This window comes from Elephantulus edwardii, unplaced genomic scaffold (genome assembly GCF_000299155.1).
Source record: "Elephantulus edwardii isolate Elephantulus edwardi_28Jun2011 unplaced genomic scaffold, EleEdw1.0 scaffold00136, whole genome shotgun sequence".
Lineage (NCBI taxonomy): Eukaryota > Metazoa > Chordata > Mammalia > Macroscelidea > Macroscelididae > Elephantulus > Elephantulus edwardii.
Window position 1 is genome coordinate 8,363,958 of NW_006399886.1, and position 16,887 is coordinate 8,380,844.

General features: G+C 35.8%; 1 protein-coding gene and 1 pseudogene across 1 annotated transcript in view; both read left to right on the forward strand.

Annotated features, from left to right (window-relative positions):
- The window catches only part of LOC102862055 (ephrin type-A receptor 6-like), a 1,552,036-nt gene that overhangs the window by 210,603 nt on the left and 1,324,546 nt on the right, over positions 1-16,887 (forward strand).
- Positions 9,486-10,324, forward strand: LOC102862460 (annotated as a pseudogene).

A 16,887-nucleotide genomic window follows, 5' to 3' on the forward strand; every position in this document is an offset into this window, starting at 1 on the left:
AGTGGTGAGAATCTTTGTTTAAGTTATCAATGAGTTCCTCTCAAGCTCATGTATAATTTGTATAATTTATGTAATTTTACAAATGAAAAAATACATCTCAAAATGTATATCCTTGGGAGATTATTAAAGTGACAATAAGATTAGCTCGTCTGTATTTTCTCTTAATCCATATTTCTATGTGAGTAAATTTAGCCTTATTTAACTGTTTTTAGTAACTAATTTCTATTTTTAAAAAATATAGTAATGAAACTGAGTAATAGAATATATTGTAAAATTTCAGGTATCTCACCAGAAATTTGCCATACTCTGTTGTGATAACAAGGTCAGTATTATGGTGTAGTCTACAGACTGGTGTGCTATTAATCAAAAGGCTGTGCATGGCTGGTAATATGAATCCACCAGTTCTTTGCAGCAGAAAGATCTTCCCATTAAGATTTGTAGCTGTTGTCGTTGTTGTTAGGTACCATTAAGTCGAGTATGACTCATAGCAACCCTATGAACGAAAGATCTGAATCCTGTTCTATCCTGCACCATCCTCACACTTCCTGACACTTAAAAGCCTATTTTAGCAGTCACCGTGTCTTTCCACCTGGTTGAGGATCTTCCTCTCCTTCACTGACCCTCAACCCAACCCCACATCACGTCCTTCTCCAGTGAATAGCCCCTCCTCGCAACATGCTCAATGTATGAGATGCAAAACCTTATCATTCTTGCTTCCAAAGAGGACTCTACACTCTCTACAGGACACCTTAGTTCTTAAACCGACATTATTATTCTTCAATAATTGGGAGATATCCCTAACTACAGATTTTCCCAGTGCAATGTGTCTCCTTATTTCCTGTTTGTATCAAGAATGTTAATTGTGGATCCTAGGAAGATGACAGTTTCAATCTCCTTTCCATCCAGCATGATGCTTCCTGTTGGTACAGTGGTAAGAATCTTTGTTTTCTTGACATTAAAATACAATACATACAAAAGGATGCATTCTTTGATCTTCTGCTGTGAGTGCTTAAGCCCTCCTCACTTTCAGCAAACAAGGTTGTGTCATCTGCATAACGCAGATTGTTGATGAGTTTCCCTCCAATCCTGATGCCACATTCCTCTTCATAGAATAAAGCTTCTCAGATAACTTGCTCAGTCTAGAGATTGAATAGGTATGGAGAGAAAATACAACCCTGAAACACTTTCCTCTCAATTTTAAAGCATGCAGTGTTCCCCTGCTCTGTTCTCATGCAGCCTCCTGGTCCAGGAACAGGTTTTACATGAGAACAATTAAATGCTCCGGGATGCTCATTCTTCTCAGCGTTGGCCACAACTTGTTATGATCCACACAGTCAAATGGATTTGCATAGTTAATAAAGCACAAATGATTTTTTCTGATATTCTAGCTTTTAGACAGGATTTATCAGACATCAGTGGTGATACTCCTGGTGTTAAGGCCTCTTCTAAATCCTGCCTGAAATTCTGGCAGTTCCCTTTCTATGTACTGTTATAGCTGTTTTTTCAATGATCTTCAGCAGCAGACAGCTATCCTCCCAATTTCCTGACCTAGACTGGTGAACACATCTGAGGCTACCTCTGTTAGTTGAAACAGTCATTTATTTTTCATTGATTCCTGGGACCTTATTTTTTGCCAATGCCTTCAATGCAGGTTTTGCTTCCTCCTCAATTACCATTGGCTCCTGTTCATTTCCCAAAATTTTTCAATGTTTATCAATTCTTTCTGGTACAGTGATTCTGTGTATTCCCTCTATCTTCTTTTGATGCTTTCTAGGTCATTCTATATATTGCCCATAGTATTTTTCAATATTGTGACATGAGACTTAAATTTACTTTTCAGTTCTTTCAGCTTAAGAAATACAGAGCAAATTCTTCCCTTTTTATACTCCAATTCCAGCTCTCTGCACATTCCATTATATTTTGCTTTGTCTTCCAGAGCTACCCTTTGAAATTTTCTGTCAGGTCTTTCACTTTCAACATCTTTTCTGTTTGTTTTGGCTTCTTGATGCTCCAGTGAAATATATATTTCTATTTCTTACTTCTTTCTCTAATTTCTATTATTTATGTATTTTATACTGGCTTATTTACAAAGTTTGAATACATTGTTTTTCACAAAAGATTATTCCCATTTTCTTCACCTCCCACACTCATCGAATTGTGCAGCCCTATGACTAACACCCCATCCCACGCCCACCAATGCTCACCCCTCTGCTTCTGCCATCCCCACCTTGGATCCTCATACTCATTCTACAATAATGGTTTTATATAGTATTTGTCCTTGTGGGACTGAGTTCACTTAGGATAATGGTCCCCAGTCCGTCCCAAGTTAGGTAGCAATTTGTAGTATCATTGCTCCTACATGCTGCATAGTATTCCATTGTATGAATGTACCATAACTTCCCAATCTATTAATTTGTGATTGGACATCTGGGCTATTTACATGTTCTTAAGATGGTGAATAATACTGCTATAAACATTGGTGTACAAGTCTCCATTTGTGCCTCAGTTCTCATTTTCTTGGAGTATATTCCAAGCAATGAAATAGCTGGCTCATAGGGAATTTCTGCGGTTAGCTTTTTGAGAAAGGGTCAAACTGCCTTCCAGAGTAATAGTACTCGAGAGTAATCTTTAGAATTTCTTCTGACAACTATTTTGATGTTTTTTCTTTCTCCTTTGTTTTTGTAATAACCTTTTGCTTTCTTCATGAATAATACCCTTGATAATTAAAACCTTGGAAACTCAATGGAGAGTTCTTATAAGTTGGAATCTACTATATGGCAGTATGTTTGAAACTTGTGTCTTGAATTAATAATGGTAGTGTTTGAAAATAGAATATAGATATATTTTTAAACTTTTTTATAACATGCTTTTATATAGTGTATATTCCTCATTTTGGTGTGCTTGAATGGTTTATTGCTTTTCATGTGAATTCAATAAGGCAAAAGTTTTATTTTCTTAGTATGTTTCATTCATATTTTATGTGTTTTCTTTTTATATCTTAGGATATGTTTTATGAGTAGAGTTAAATTGAGGGGTAATTTGGGGCAAGTAGTTTGACAGTAGGATTGTTGTAAAGATAAGGGTGTGCATATTGAAGTTTAAAGAAATCAATAAAGAAAATAAGGTCTCTGTGTTTTCATGTTTTGAACTGTTGATGATTTTCAAAGCACTAATGTGTTTGAGTTTTATCTTGAAGCACAGTGATAAAATAATTGTCCTAACCTGGTTTTAAGAGAATAGCTTTGTTATAAATCTGCTCTGAGTGAGATATGAAGTTTTCAGAGATTTGAGAAGTAATTGAAGTATTTAGGAAATAGAAAGGAAAGAGCTAAAGGTTTCTTAGCTTATATTGGATCAATAACCTTTAGTGTTCTCAACAATTGATGTGGAGAGATTTAAGACAAGAAATTTCTTGATGATAGAAATATTTCTCGGTCCTTTTAACTGATTCTTTTTTTCTTTACCTCCTTTTGAAGAGTAAATAGTTTGGAGAACATTTTTATCCAGTAAGATTTTCTCTTCCTTTTGTAAACTACTCTTTTAGCAAGGATGAGTATATAAGTCTGACAAATAAATATAATACAAATATTATTTTATAAATATCTTTCAATATTACTTTGATTGGATTTTATTGCTGTTTTGATGTCTCCTTTTCAATGACTCTTTTGTGTGGTTAATATTTACATATGAGAAGCTAATCTGAGTATAGAGTACTATCATTTTACTTATGTTTTACTTCTTTCCAGAAGGAAATGATTATAACATTGATCATAGTACCTGATCATAATACTGTATTTTCTATGTAATTAACTTGCAATTTTGAAAATCAATAAAAAATGTTTTGAATATTTTCTAAATATTACATGTTTAAAGAAAAATTAACATTACCTTTACTGTTGAAAATTATTTTTTCATTTAATGAAATTTTACTGAGTCCTTGGATTTCCATTCCTTCATTGTCACATACTTTCCTCCCTGCCCACCCCTCCTACCCAGTTTGCTTTTCTCTTTGAAAAGTAAAATAGTAAAGGATATAGATAGATATAGATGATATAGATATAGATATAGATGATATAGATAGATATTTTTTTCATTGTTATATAATCACCCCTACCCCAGTCCACTCCACTGTGCAGCTTACAGCTTTCATGCTGGACTCTCCTTATGACAATAATACCTAATAATATATTCCTCTTAAACCGTTCTCTCCCTCATCTGTTTCAATGCACTATACGTTATTTAGCTTCTCTTAGTTTTCCCCCAAACCCTGCTTTACAACACTGGCACTATGCAGTATTTGTGCTTTTGTGACTGAGATATTTCATTCAGCATAATGTCCTCCAGGGTCACCCATTTTGTATAATATTTCATGAATCCCTTGTTTTTCAATGCAGCATAGTATTTCATTGTGTGAATATACCACAACTTCTATATCCATTCATTTGTTGATGGGCCCTTGGATTGTTTCCAATTCTGCCTGGGTGGCAGTTATGGTTTCTTTAGGGTAAATTCCCAGTAGTGAAACTGCTGGGTCAAATGGTATTTCTATTTCCAACTTTTCGAGAAAGCACCATACAGCCTTCCATAGTGGTTACACCATTTTATACTCCCACCAAAAGTGAATAAGTCTTCCAGTTTCTCCACAACCTCGCCAGAAATTCTTAATAGTTATTATATAGATGAGTAAATGAAGCTGGATACATAGCAAATCTCAGTAAATTTTATAATTCAGTGTTATAATTTCAAGAGTTTCTTCAGTGTTTTATATTAAAACTATAAATTTCCTAACATATAACTCTGTATGGGAGTAATTAAAGTTAATTCTGCTCTTTTATTTATGCTTGCATTTGAGAAGACTTATGAACCAAATTGTTTCTCTCTTCAACAATTCAATTGGTGATTTGATTAGATAAAATATTAGCTTCCACCCTTATCAGCTGCTGTGTGTGAATAGTGTATTTGGAATCATGCACTTTCATGAATAGTTAGCTTCGTCATTACTGAGGTTGCCCAATATATCTCAGAATAATTTGATGGTCAATAAATTATTTATATATTTAACTAGAAGTCTGTCTCCCAAGTTCATTTTTCATGAATACTAAAGGTATGCCTTTGGTATGTTTCTAGAAAGTACTGATTATAGTTGTTTACAACACAGTGTTATGGTAAGTCACCCAAAAATTCAGTTACACCTTTTCTTTTTTAACTTAGTATTTTTGAGATGTAGTCATTCAATTAGAACTAATCAATTTAATTGTCCTTCCACATCAGCTAATATTTATATACAGAAGGACATCACAAAAAATGTTAAAATCACCCATTAGAACCTTAGTATATTTTCAACGATGTAGTTTTTTTTTAAAGGTTATATAAGCCTTAGGGAGGGAATAGCAAGAAAGGGTCAAAGACAGATGCTTCATCATTATGAAATTTATGTTGTTGTTAATAGGTGCCATTGAGTCAAGTACAACTCCAAGTAACCTGTGAACAACACATCTGAACGCTGTCCTATCCTTTCCATCTTCACAATCTCTGACACACTTGAGCTCATTGCTACACTTACTATTTCAGTCCACCTGGTTGATGGTCCTCCTCTCTTCTGTCAGTCCTCTGCCTTCCCAAGCATTATGTCCCTCTCCAATGAATAATTTCTTCTAGCAAAATATATGTGTCAAATCTTTATCACTTTTGCCTCCAAGAAGCTGTATTACTGATTTTTCTTTTGATGATGCATGGGATATTAGGCACTTTTCTTTAACACTGCAGGTCAGAGTCATCAATTCTTCTTTTTTCATCCTTATTCATTGTCCAGCTCTCAGTGGCATAGCTACAAGACATTGAGAAGATCATGTCCTGAGTAAGGTGCACCATAGTCCTCAAGCTGACGTCATTAGTCCTCAATAATTTGTAGAGGTCCATGACTACAGACTTTCCAAGTGCAAGACCAGTTTTCTGGTCTCCTGAATGTTGTTACCAAAGTATATTGATTGTGGATCCAAGTAGTATGAAGTCCTTAACAGTGTCAATCACTTCTCTACCTATCATGATGCTGCCTATCAGTCCTATGGTGAGAATGATTGTTTTCTTGATTATGAAATAAAACATATAATGAAGGCTTAAATCTTTGATCATCTGTAGCAAGTACTTCAAGTCCTCCTTACATTTGGCAAACAAGTTTATATCATCTACATGATGGAGGCTGTTGATGAGTCTTCCTCAAATCTTGCTGCCACATTTATCTTCATAGGGTCTAGCTTCTCAAATAATTTTCTCAGCATACAGATTGAACATATATGGAGTAAGGATACAATCCTGACACACAGATATCTTAATTTTAAATCATGCTGTATTCATTTGCTCTGTTTGCTCTTAGACTAGGTATAGGTTTCACATGAGCACAATTAACTGTTCTGGGTTTCACATTCTTCTCAATGCCAGCCATAATTCAACATTAGAGATAAAACTCACGGAAATATTTTTATTCAAGAATTTTTCCCTGTAGATACTGTTACTTCAAAATCAATAATTTATATATGTGCTTTTAAATGTCCGTAAAATATGCAGTAATATCTCCCATGTTTGAAATCATCAAGAAGTTAGGCATTGATTAAGGATAACAATAGAATTCATGAATTTGAGCTGTAGTGTTGGAGAAGAATACTGAATATTCCATGGGGCGGGGGGGGGACCACCAAACCACCAAAATCAAACAAACAAAAATCTCTAACAATCAAGTATGTCTTGGAGAAAGTGCAGCCAAGGTACTTCTTGGAGGGAAGAAGGGTAATGAAACTCCATCACTCATACTTTGGGCTTTTTGATAGGAGAGGCCAGTATTTAGAAAAGGATAATCATGCTTGGAAGAGTGGAAGGTTAGTGAAAGAAAGGAAGACCTTTAATAACATAGATTGACACAGTGGATAAGGCAATGCACTCAGGTATATCACTGATAGTGACTATGGTATAGGATATGACAAGGTTCAAGTGTGCTGTTCATTGAGTCACTATGAATCATGGTCGAATTGACTTATAGACAATACCATGTCTAAAAAGTCAAAAGTGATGATTTTAATCTGCAGCCCTCAGGCCTGGTTTTAATTGTTTTTGATCAAACATTCTTCTAAGTAGCATAGCACTGGTCTGTCCATTTGCTGTACAGAGGTAACTCGTGGTTGTGTGATGCTAAACACTGTGACACTGATGAGTCAAATGTGATAATGGTTACTCATGTTGGACAGTGTTTGGTGGCACTCTCGATTAAAATAAGCTTGGAAGCAGAAGTGGCATCCACTTTCACAATAGCTTGCCTCTGGAAACTCTATGAATTTGGAGAAACGATGAAAATTATGCAGTTGTTCATGTATTTTGTTCATAGGATCACTATGAGTCTTCTATAACTCAACGGCACTTAACAGCAAAAACAACGTGACTATAAAAAGATATGTCTCATATGTCTATAAGTTGCTATCTGTCTGTCCGTCTATCTATCTATATTTGAATAAAAGTATGAAGTAAGGATATGACTCTGATGCACACCTTTTCTTATTTTACACCAAGCAAGGTTGGTTGCCATGTTCTGTTCAGACAATAGCAGTTTGCTCTGTTTATTATATATTTTTTATTAATACAATAAAGTATCCTAAATTCACATTCTTCTCAAAATTATGCTTACTTTGTTCTGATCCACATTTTCAGAAGTTTTTGCATAGTCAATAAAATTCAAACTAACTACTTTCTGGTTATTCTCTACTTTCAGTCAAAATCCAGCTGACATCAGCAGTGGTCTGTATTCCTGGTCTCACATGGTCTTCTGAGTCCAGCTTGAATTAGTTCCCTATTGATGCACTATTCTGTCTATTTTTTAAATAATTGTCAGCAGGATTTTTCTTGCATTTGATATATTATTAATATTATTTCATTGTTTCTGCACTCTTTTCAGTGACTAGTAGTATCTTTGCTCTCTATAAGTTTTCAAAATCTGAATTGGCAACATTTATGTGATTGGAATATTTACAATAACAACACTATGAACTAAAAAAAGAAGGATTTGCTAAGGTGCCTTATATACAACCAGAGAACCCATAGCATTTTAATACTTCATTCAGAAGTTTAGGGTCATAGATTCATGGGAAAAACTAGTTAATATTATTGTTACTGTTGTAGTTCTGTTTCCTATTTGTTGCCTACCACTTCTTGAAACCTTATAAGTGCTTGTCCAGGAAACAAAGATTAGTCACTAATCTCCTGGCGCAACAGAGGAAAAAGATGAACCAAGAATAGGAGGAGGAGATGGAATATGCCTTAATTCCTTCCATGAAACCTTCCTCTACTCTATAAACCTTTTCTCCTTAACTCTTCTTTACTCAATTTAATAGAAAAAAGATAGATTCATACAGCCCATTCAGCTCCTTCCATGTCATTCATTCAACCCTCTGTTTACACATCACTACCTTGTTGTTAAAAAGTGCCATGAAGTGGAGTACAACTCATAGTATCCTTGTGAACAGCAGACCTGAAGCCTTACCTATGCTTTGCCATCATTATCTTCACTGATGAACCTGAACCCATTGTTGCAATCACCATGTCAATCACTCATTGGGAGTCTTCCTCTTTCACTGGCCCTTAACCATTTCAAGTATAATATCCTTTTGCAAAACAAGTAAGTGAAATCAAGCTTTGTCTAACCACTCTGTTAAGTTAACCCTCCAATTTCATCATTGTGAGCCTTTATTCTTTTTATCACTACATATTGTTGATTTCTTCTTAAGAATTAAAGTGTTGTAGTGCTTATCTTGTTTACTATTGTGTAAAGAAATAACTTGAGCTATAGTCTTCAATCACTTTTTATGCCTTTGAGACCTGTAAAATAAATAGGAATGACAGAATATGAACAGATTCCTTTGAGCTTTGGTGTTTGATAAGAGTACTGAACATCCCATGGTCTACCAAAAGAACAAATAGATATATCTACCAGAAGGTATAACCAGTGTGCTCCTTGGAGGCAAAGATGATAAAGCTTTGTCTCACATACTTTGGACATGTTTCTTGTAGAGTTTTTCCTTGGAGAGGACTTTTTGCTTAGAAAGATGGAGGGACAGAGAAGGAGAGGAAGACCTTCAATCAGGTGGGTGGGCACAGTGATTGCTTTATTGGGCTTGAGAGTGTCAGATTGTGAGGATAACACAGGCCAGGACAGGCTTGAGATCTGTTGTTCTTAAGGTTGGTATGAGTCATATTTGACTAAATAGCACAGAATAACAGCAGCAACAACAAAGAAATAACTGGGTCTTAAATCAAACCAAAATTAGACTTACTGTTTTTTAATTGTAACACATGGTAACATTCTGTCAGTTTTCAAGGCTATAATTATTATGGGAAAAGTTAAAGCTGAATGCATACAATGGGAAATATAACTTATTTCTCTTCAATTCTTGATATTTTCTGTTATATATAATATATTCATAAAAGTTAAAATGAAGAATGTGATTTGTGACACATGTGAAGGCCGAGGAGGTAAGAAAGGAGCAGTAGAATGCTGCCTGATTACCGAGGTACTGGAATGTAAATAGGAATTCATCAGCTTGAACCTGGAATGGTTCAACAAATGCAATCTGTGTGCATGGAGTGCCGTGCCATGCAGAATAGATCAATCCTAAAGGCAAATGTAAAGCAATGGAAGAAAGATAGTTCTAGAAAAGATTCTATAAGTTCATAGTGACAAAGGCATGAAAGAGGGTCAGAACATAATATTCCATGGTGAAGGAGACCGAAATCTAGGACTGGAGCTTGGATGTATCATTGTTTTATAGCAAAAGAATCATGCCATTTTTAGGAGATGTGGATAAGACCTTATGAGATGAGGAGAAGACCTTTTTATGTTTATGAACATACAGCTGGTTGAAGCATTGTGTGGCTTCCAAGAGCCACTATCTACTCTTGACAACCAAACCATAGTCATCAACTCTCATCCAGGTCAGATTGTCAAGCATAAAGATTTTAAATGTGTGTTAAATGAAGGCATGCCAATTTATCATAGACTATATGAAAAAGGGTGCTTAATCATTGAATTTATGGTTAACTTTCCTGAGAATGGCTTTCTCTCTCCTGAATGCTCTAACTCCTACCTGAGAGGAAGGAGATAGAAGAGTGTGATAAAATGAATCAGGTAGAACTGGTGGACCTAGATCCAAACCAGGGAAGATGCTGCCATTACAATAGAGAAGCATATAAGGATGGTGACCATCACTCCAGAGATGGGGTTCAGTGTCAAACCTCTTAATCGGGCCACTGAATCCACTGCTGGCATTTGATGTGCAGTGAGTGAATAAGTGAAGGACTGTCATCATCATATGCTCACTACTTGGCTATGTTTTTTGTTTTAATATCAAACTATAGTAGTGTTTTAAAGTTAAATGAATAAATTCATATGTTATTGTTGTTTTATGTGCCTTCAAGTCGCTTGCGACTCATAGTAACCCTATGTACAACAGCCCTAAACTCTGCTCTGTCCTGTGCCAATTGCACTATCTCTGACATACCCATTCCAATTGCCCCAGTCACTGAATTAATCCACCTCATATAAAAGGTTAAAAAATGTAAGGATTGAGTCAAAGATTTCATTTAAAACTCATATGATTATAGATCAGGATGTGAATGCCATTCTTACATTCAAAAATATACTTTTAAATTTAAATACTCTAGAGCTTTATCTTTCTTATAAGGTATTACTAGTATAATGAAAAATTATGGTAATTTTAAATGTAAAAGGTGTTAATTCTTAAGAATACTGTTTTAATAGAAAACACACACATATATATTATATGTAAAATATGAAAAATACACAACAATTTTAAGGTAAGAGTTACCTTTTAGAATTTTTTATGAAATAGAACAGGAAATGTGACCTTTAATGGTATTTGTAAAAATTCATTTCTTTTAAATCAGAAAATAAAAAGTTAATAAAATAGAAGTTTAACATTTGTTTAAACATGATACTGGAAAAATCCATGTCTGCTTTATATTATTTGCTGTAATTTTTATATGTTTAAAATAATTCATATTAAAAAGTAAATAATTAAAAATAAGTTGATACCATATTATAAATGTCATGGGGTTGGTTTCTGGTCTCTTCTAGAAATTTTGTTTGACAAGGAAAGAGTTACAATCAAGATTGTAGCCAAAGGCTGTTTTCTAAGAGTTGGAAGTCAGTCATGCCTCTACCTACAAATTTTATTACAAATAAAAATGAAAATGTTCCAGGACACTCTGTTTCTGTATTTGTTCTGATAGGTCTAATTGAATAACAGGGACCACAAAGACTTAACAGATTTTACTTTTATAATTGTGCAATTTATCAAGGAAGTAATAAGTTACAGTTCAACCTCAGAAACCACTCGGGATACAATTCTTCCATCAGGATAACTTCTTTTCAGGCCAACAGGTAGGAATCTCGCTGTTGTCCTGGTCTCTAGACTTGGACTTTGCCCAGCTTAAATGAGTACTGTAGAGCTCTTTTAGCACTGATAGTTACGGGCTCGGGAACACTCCTACCCTACTCCACCAGTGTCTGCTTATAGGCACTCAGCTTTAGATCTATTGGTTGTCAAACTTATTTCTGCCATTATGTTTCTAAAGGTATACTCCACTCTCCAAATGACCTTCATAGAAAAATTCAACTTTCACAGTCCATAGGCTGGGTGACCTGCTGCTCTGTTTTATGCTAGTCTTCTATTTCTGCAGCCCATTCTACTGTAGCCCATTTATCTGTCACTGTTATTAAAAATCTCTCTAATGTCATAGTTTCTATCTTTTATATTGAGGAAATTCTCAGCATAAAAAGATTGAAAGGATCTACTTTGTACCTGGTTTTGCCTTACTTAATAGTAGAGGCATACACTTTTCTGGCTCTGGAATGATTCATTTTAAGCTAAGCATAGTGGGAAAAAAAATTGTCCTATTTTCATTATCCCATTCCATACATTTTATCTACGTGATTTTGCCCCACAAGGAAAAGGACCTCTCCAAAGTGCTAAAGAGAAACAATGTCAGATTAAAGACTTTTATGGTGCCTGATTAAATTAATGATATTTTCAAATATTTCCTTTCTTCTAAAAATTTTACAGTGACTATGGATGACTGAAGAATTGATGCCTTTGAATGATGGTACTGTTTAAGGATACTGATTATCCAGTGTACTGCCGAAAGAACAAACAAATCTGTTGTGGAGGAAGTGCAACCAGGGTGGTGTTCCTTAGAGATAAGGATGGTGAAACTTGTTCTCACATACGTTGGGCATGTTTTTGGGACCATCTAGTACTTGGACATATGCCAGGAAAGGTGGGGTTCAGAGACTGAAAGACCTTCAAATAGATTGACAAAATAAGCAAGATAGCTTGACACAATGACTGTAACTGTAGGCTTGAGCATGTCAGAGATTGTGAGGATGATGTGTGACAGGGCAAGATTCAGATTTGTTGTTCATAAGGTCACTAAGAATTATAGCAATAACCCCACAGGGATGCCATACCTCTTAATTATTATCACTTTTTCTAGTGGCTTACTGGTAAGGAGTAGATTTGCCAATCAAAAGGTATAATGTTTGAAAACACCAGCCACTCTGTTGAGAAAGAGGAACTATCATTTGCAGTGTAATTCACCACCACTGAATAACCACTGGAGGGTCACGTATGAGTTGATTTTGACTCAAAGGCACATTTCACCAATAGGCTCATAATTTATATTATTAATAAGCTATCTAGTTCACTTAGCAAGAGATAAACACCTAACATCTACTAAATTCTGCTTAGTCACAATTTAGTTATGCTCATGTATAATCTGTACATTAACCAAGAAACAGCTGTTTAAATAGAACAAGATTATTCATCATGATGTAAAATCAGGGGTGACGTGCATAAGGGTTGGGTCTTTCAATATACTTATATTACTGTACTTAGAGTATTCTGTGATTTGGAGCTACCTTGATGCACTGAACAACAATACAACAAGCCAATCATTTGTTGTTGTTGTTAGGTGTTCTTGAGTAGAGTATGACTCATAGCAACACTATGACGAACACATCTCAGTCCAGTCTTGTGCCATCCTTATTATCCCTGTCACAGTAGAGCCCTTTGCTGAAGTTACCATGTCAACCCGTCTCAGTGGAGTCTTCATATCTATTGCTGACCCTCCACCTTTCCAAGCATGATGATCCTTTTCTAAGGAATAGCCTCTCCTAACGCCATCTCCAAAGTATCAGAGGTGAAGCTTTGCCACCTTGACTCAAAGGAACACTATACATTTTCTAAGACATACTTATTTATTCTTTTAGCAGTCCATGGGATACTCCTCCTTTTCCAACACCAAAATGAAAAAGCATTAATCAACTTTTTGTCATCCTAATTCATTGTCCAGTTCTCAGATGCACAGCAAATAACTAAAAATACCATGGCCTGAATCTTGGGCACTTTGTTCTTCAGACTGACAACATTGCTCTTCAGTATTCTGAAGATACCTTGACAGTGGACTTGCCCAAAGAAATATGTATCCTTATTTCCTAATTGTTGATACCAAGAATGTTGATTATTGATCTGAACAAGATAAAATAGTTAACAGTTTAAATAATTTCTCCATTTATTATAATGTGATGGAGCCTGACGTCACCAGTTGAACAGTCTCTAAAGGGGAGAGTGAGGATTAAGAAAAATGAGACAAGAGAAAGACTCAGGAGGGCATACAGTGAATACTGCAGCCCTGAGTTTATTCTCTTCTGTCCTTATATCTTCCTTTTACAGGGAACAGAAAAACAACCCAACCACAAGGCCAACAATACATTTTTGTTTTTCAGACCATCATTTAGCCCTAGGGTTCAAGGAATGGTCAAACCTGTTTTTGTACTGAATACAACAAACAGTTTCTCCCTCATTTTCAGCAGTCACTATTGTGATGTCTTCATAGTGCAGATTGACGATGAATTTTCCTCCAATCCTGATGCCACATTCTTCTTTGTAGAGTCTGGCTTCACAAATTATTTGCTCAGCATAAAGACTGAAAGATATGTAGAAAAAAATACACCCTTGACACTCTTCCTGATTTTACACCATATAGTATTCCCTTTTTCTGTTCAGAGAACGGCTTCTTTGACAAGGTCTAGATTTTGTATGAATGCATTTAAATGTTCTGGGTTTTACATTCTTCTCAATGTTAGTAATAGTTTGTTGTGAACCATATGATCAAATACATTTTCACAGATGATGAAACACAGACATTCTTTGAATTCTCTGCTTTCAACCAGGATCGATCTTAGATCAGCCATGATATCCTGGTTCCACTCTTCTAAATCTAGCTTTAACTTGTCACAGTTTCTTATAAATGTACTGATCATCTTTGATGATATTCAGTGATACTTTTCTTCCTGTGATATGAATGATATTGTTATATAATTTCCAAATTCTCTTTCTGATACTTGCTTGCTTTAAGACCAAAAACCACAACAAATGCTTTGATGATGTTGAAAGGAAGGTGGTTTTGAATATGTTTCTTTCTATTGCCTATCCTTGCTTGCTCTAAAACCAGAGCTGTAGGCAAGGCTTGAATGATGTTGAATGGGAGATGGTGTCAAAAATACTTCCTTCTGTTGCCTTGGTATGGTTAGGTTCTAAAGATCAGGTTGCTGGTCTTTAATGAAATCAGCATCATGCTGGAATGGAGAGCCATACCCTTTCCTTGGTGCCAGTGACCATTCTCCCTCATTGATCATGACCAATTTGGGATCCCAGTGCACTGTAGGATGCATATAAATTAGCAGAATCTCTGTCCATTACCTTAGAGCTGCAGTTGTTGTCAGTAGTGGTGGTGTTGACAGTTGGAAATTGCTTGCTTCTGATTGCTGTCTACCCTGGGTAAAAAGCCACTCATCCTTTGTACACTCAGCCCTTCAGTACAAACCCTTCTTACTCCCTTTCTCCTTTCACCCACTAACTACCTAGGCACCTTTGGGTCCTCAGTCAGGCATTTGCTGTTCACTTGCAGACTCGAGTTGTCTTTCCATCATCCTGAACCTTTAATAAATCAACAACAAAAGAGAAAAAGGTGACCTGTGGTAAATCAGCCACTGTCCCTTGTGTGGCCTCCTTGTTGCAGATAACACTAGTGATCCTTTTGTCCTATTGGGGTTATCCTGAGCAGTCAAGCTGTCAAAAAATTGGGAATGATAGTTGATTTTTTTTCAAAGTTGTTGGAAATGGAAATGTTGGATAAAGAGACAATAGTTAAATGAACCATAGGTATTAATCTTCCTCCTTACAGCTTTCCTTTTATCCTGTATATCAGTTATTTAATTAATAACAAATATTAAATAATATATAAAAGTCTCTAAAGTCCTAAATAGCCTGGAAGCTGGAGCGGCATCCACTTCCGAAATGACTTGCCTCCAGAAATTCTATGTACGAACAGTGCTCAGGCTGTTTGTTCATAGGGTCGCTATGAGTCGTCTATGACTCGATGGCACCAAACAACAACAACAACAACAAAGTCCTAGTTACAGAAAACTGTCCTAAAAGGGTAGTAAGTAGTTGATGTTACTACAACATAATACCTATATACTATCTTTGTGATAAAAATATTTACTATAATCTGCTCTTATCTTGGGGTGACTTTGTGTTGCTTACAACTCATTGCCATGCTCTCTGACAAAGTAGTACTGTCTATTACTGTTTTTTTGACAGTAATCATTTAGTAAAAAATATTTTCAAGACATTTTCCTACAGAGATGTTAGTTGGATTTATGCCACAACGTTTTTATTAGCTCTGCCTTTGCATCGTCAGAGATCCATTATTATTGTCTGATGAGATACCTATTACTCTGTATGTCCTGATAGCATCTCGTGAATTTAAAATAATGTTGCTAGTTGCCATCAAGTCAAGTGCAACTCATTACAACCCTATGAACAACAGCTCTGAACCTTGTACTATTCTGTGCCATCTTCACACTTCCTGAGACAGTAGAACCTATTGCAGCATCACTCCGTCAATCAATGTGGTCAAGGGTCATCCTGACCTTTGCTGACCCTCCACCCTTTCAAGCATCATGTCCCACTCCAATGAATAGCTCCTCATAGTCTCGAAACTAATTTTATGATATTATGCTTACAATAACTTGGAAAGATCTCTGTCTGTCTGCGGACTTTTCTGGTGCAAACCATGTCCTGGTCTCACGACTGCAGGTAACAAGGGTATTGTGTGTGAATCCAAGTAATTTGAAATCCTTTACAGTCTCAAACTTTTCTCTATTTGTCACTATGTTGCCTCTCAGTGAAGTGTAAGATTTTTTGTTTTTATTTACATTGAGATGTAATCCAAATTGAAGGCTATAGTCTTTGATCCTATACAACAAGTGCTTCGAGTATTCCTCACTTCTGGCATCCAAGGTTGTGTCATCTTCATAACAGGTTGTTGATGAGACATTCTCTGATTCTGATACCACTTTCTTCTTAATAGAGTCCAGTTTCTGGAATGGAATAATTTACTCTGCATACATGGTCTTTGCGATCACTTGCTATATGTCAGAGATATGGTCAGTGACTAGGGATGATAGAAGGAGAATTGGTGCCATTGAGTTGAGGTGTTAGAGAATAGTATTGAATATATTGTGGACTGCTAAGAGAACAAACAGGTTCATTCTGGTGAGGGTTAAACCAGGCTGCTTCTTGGAGGCAAGGATTCTGAAGCTTCGTCTGACCTACTTTGAACATGTTGCACAGAGGGATAAGTCCTTAGAGAGGGACGTTATACTTGGAAGGGAGGAAGGACAGTGTAGGATAAGAAGACCCTCAGTAAGATGGATTGATTCAGTGAGTGGGATAATGAGGGTAGTGGGTGTGTCAGAGACAA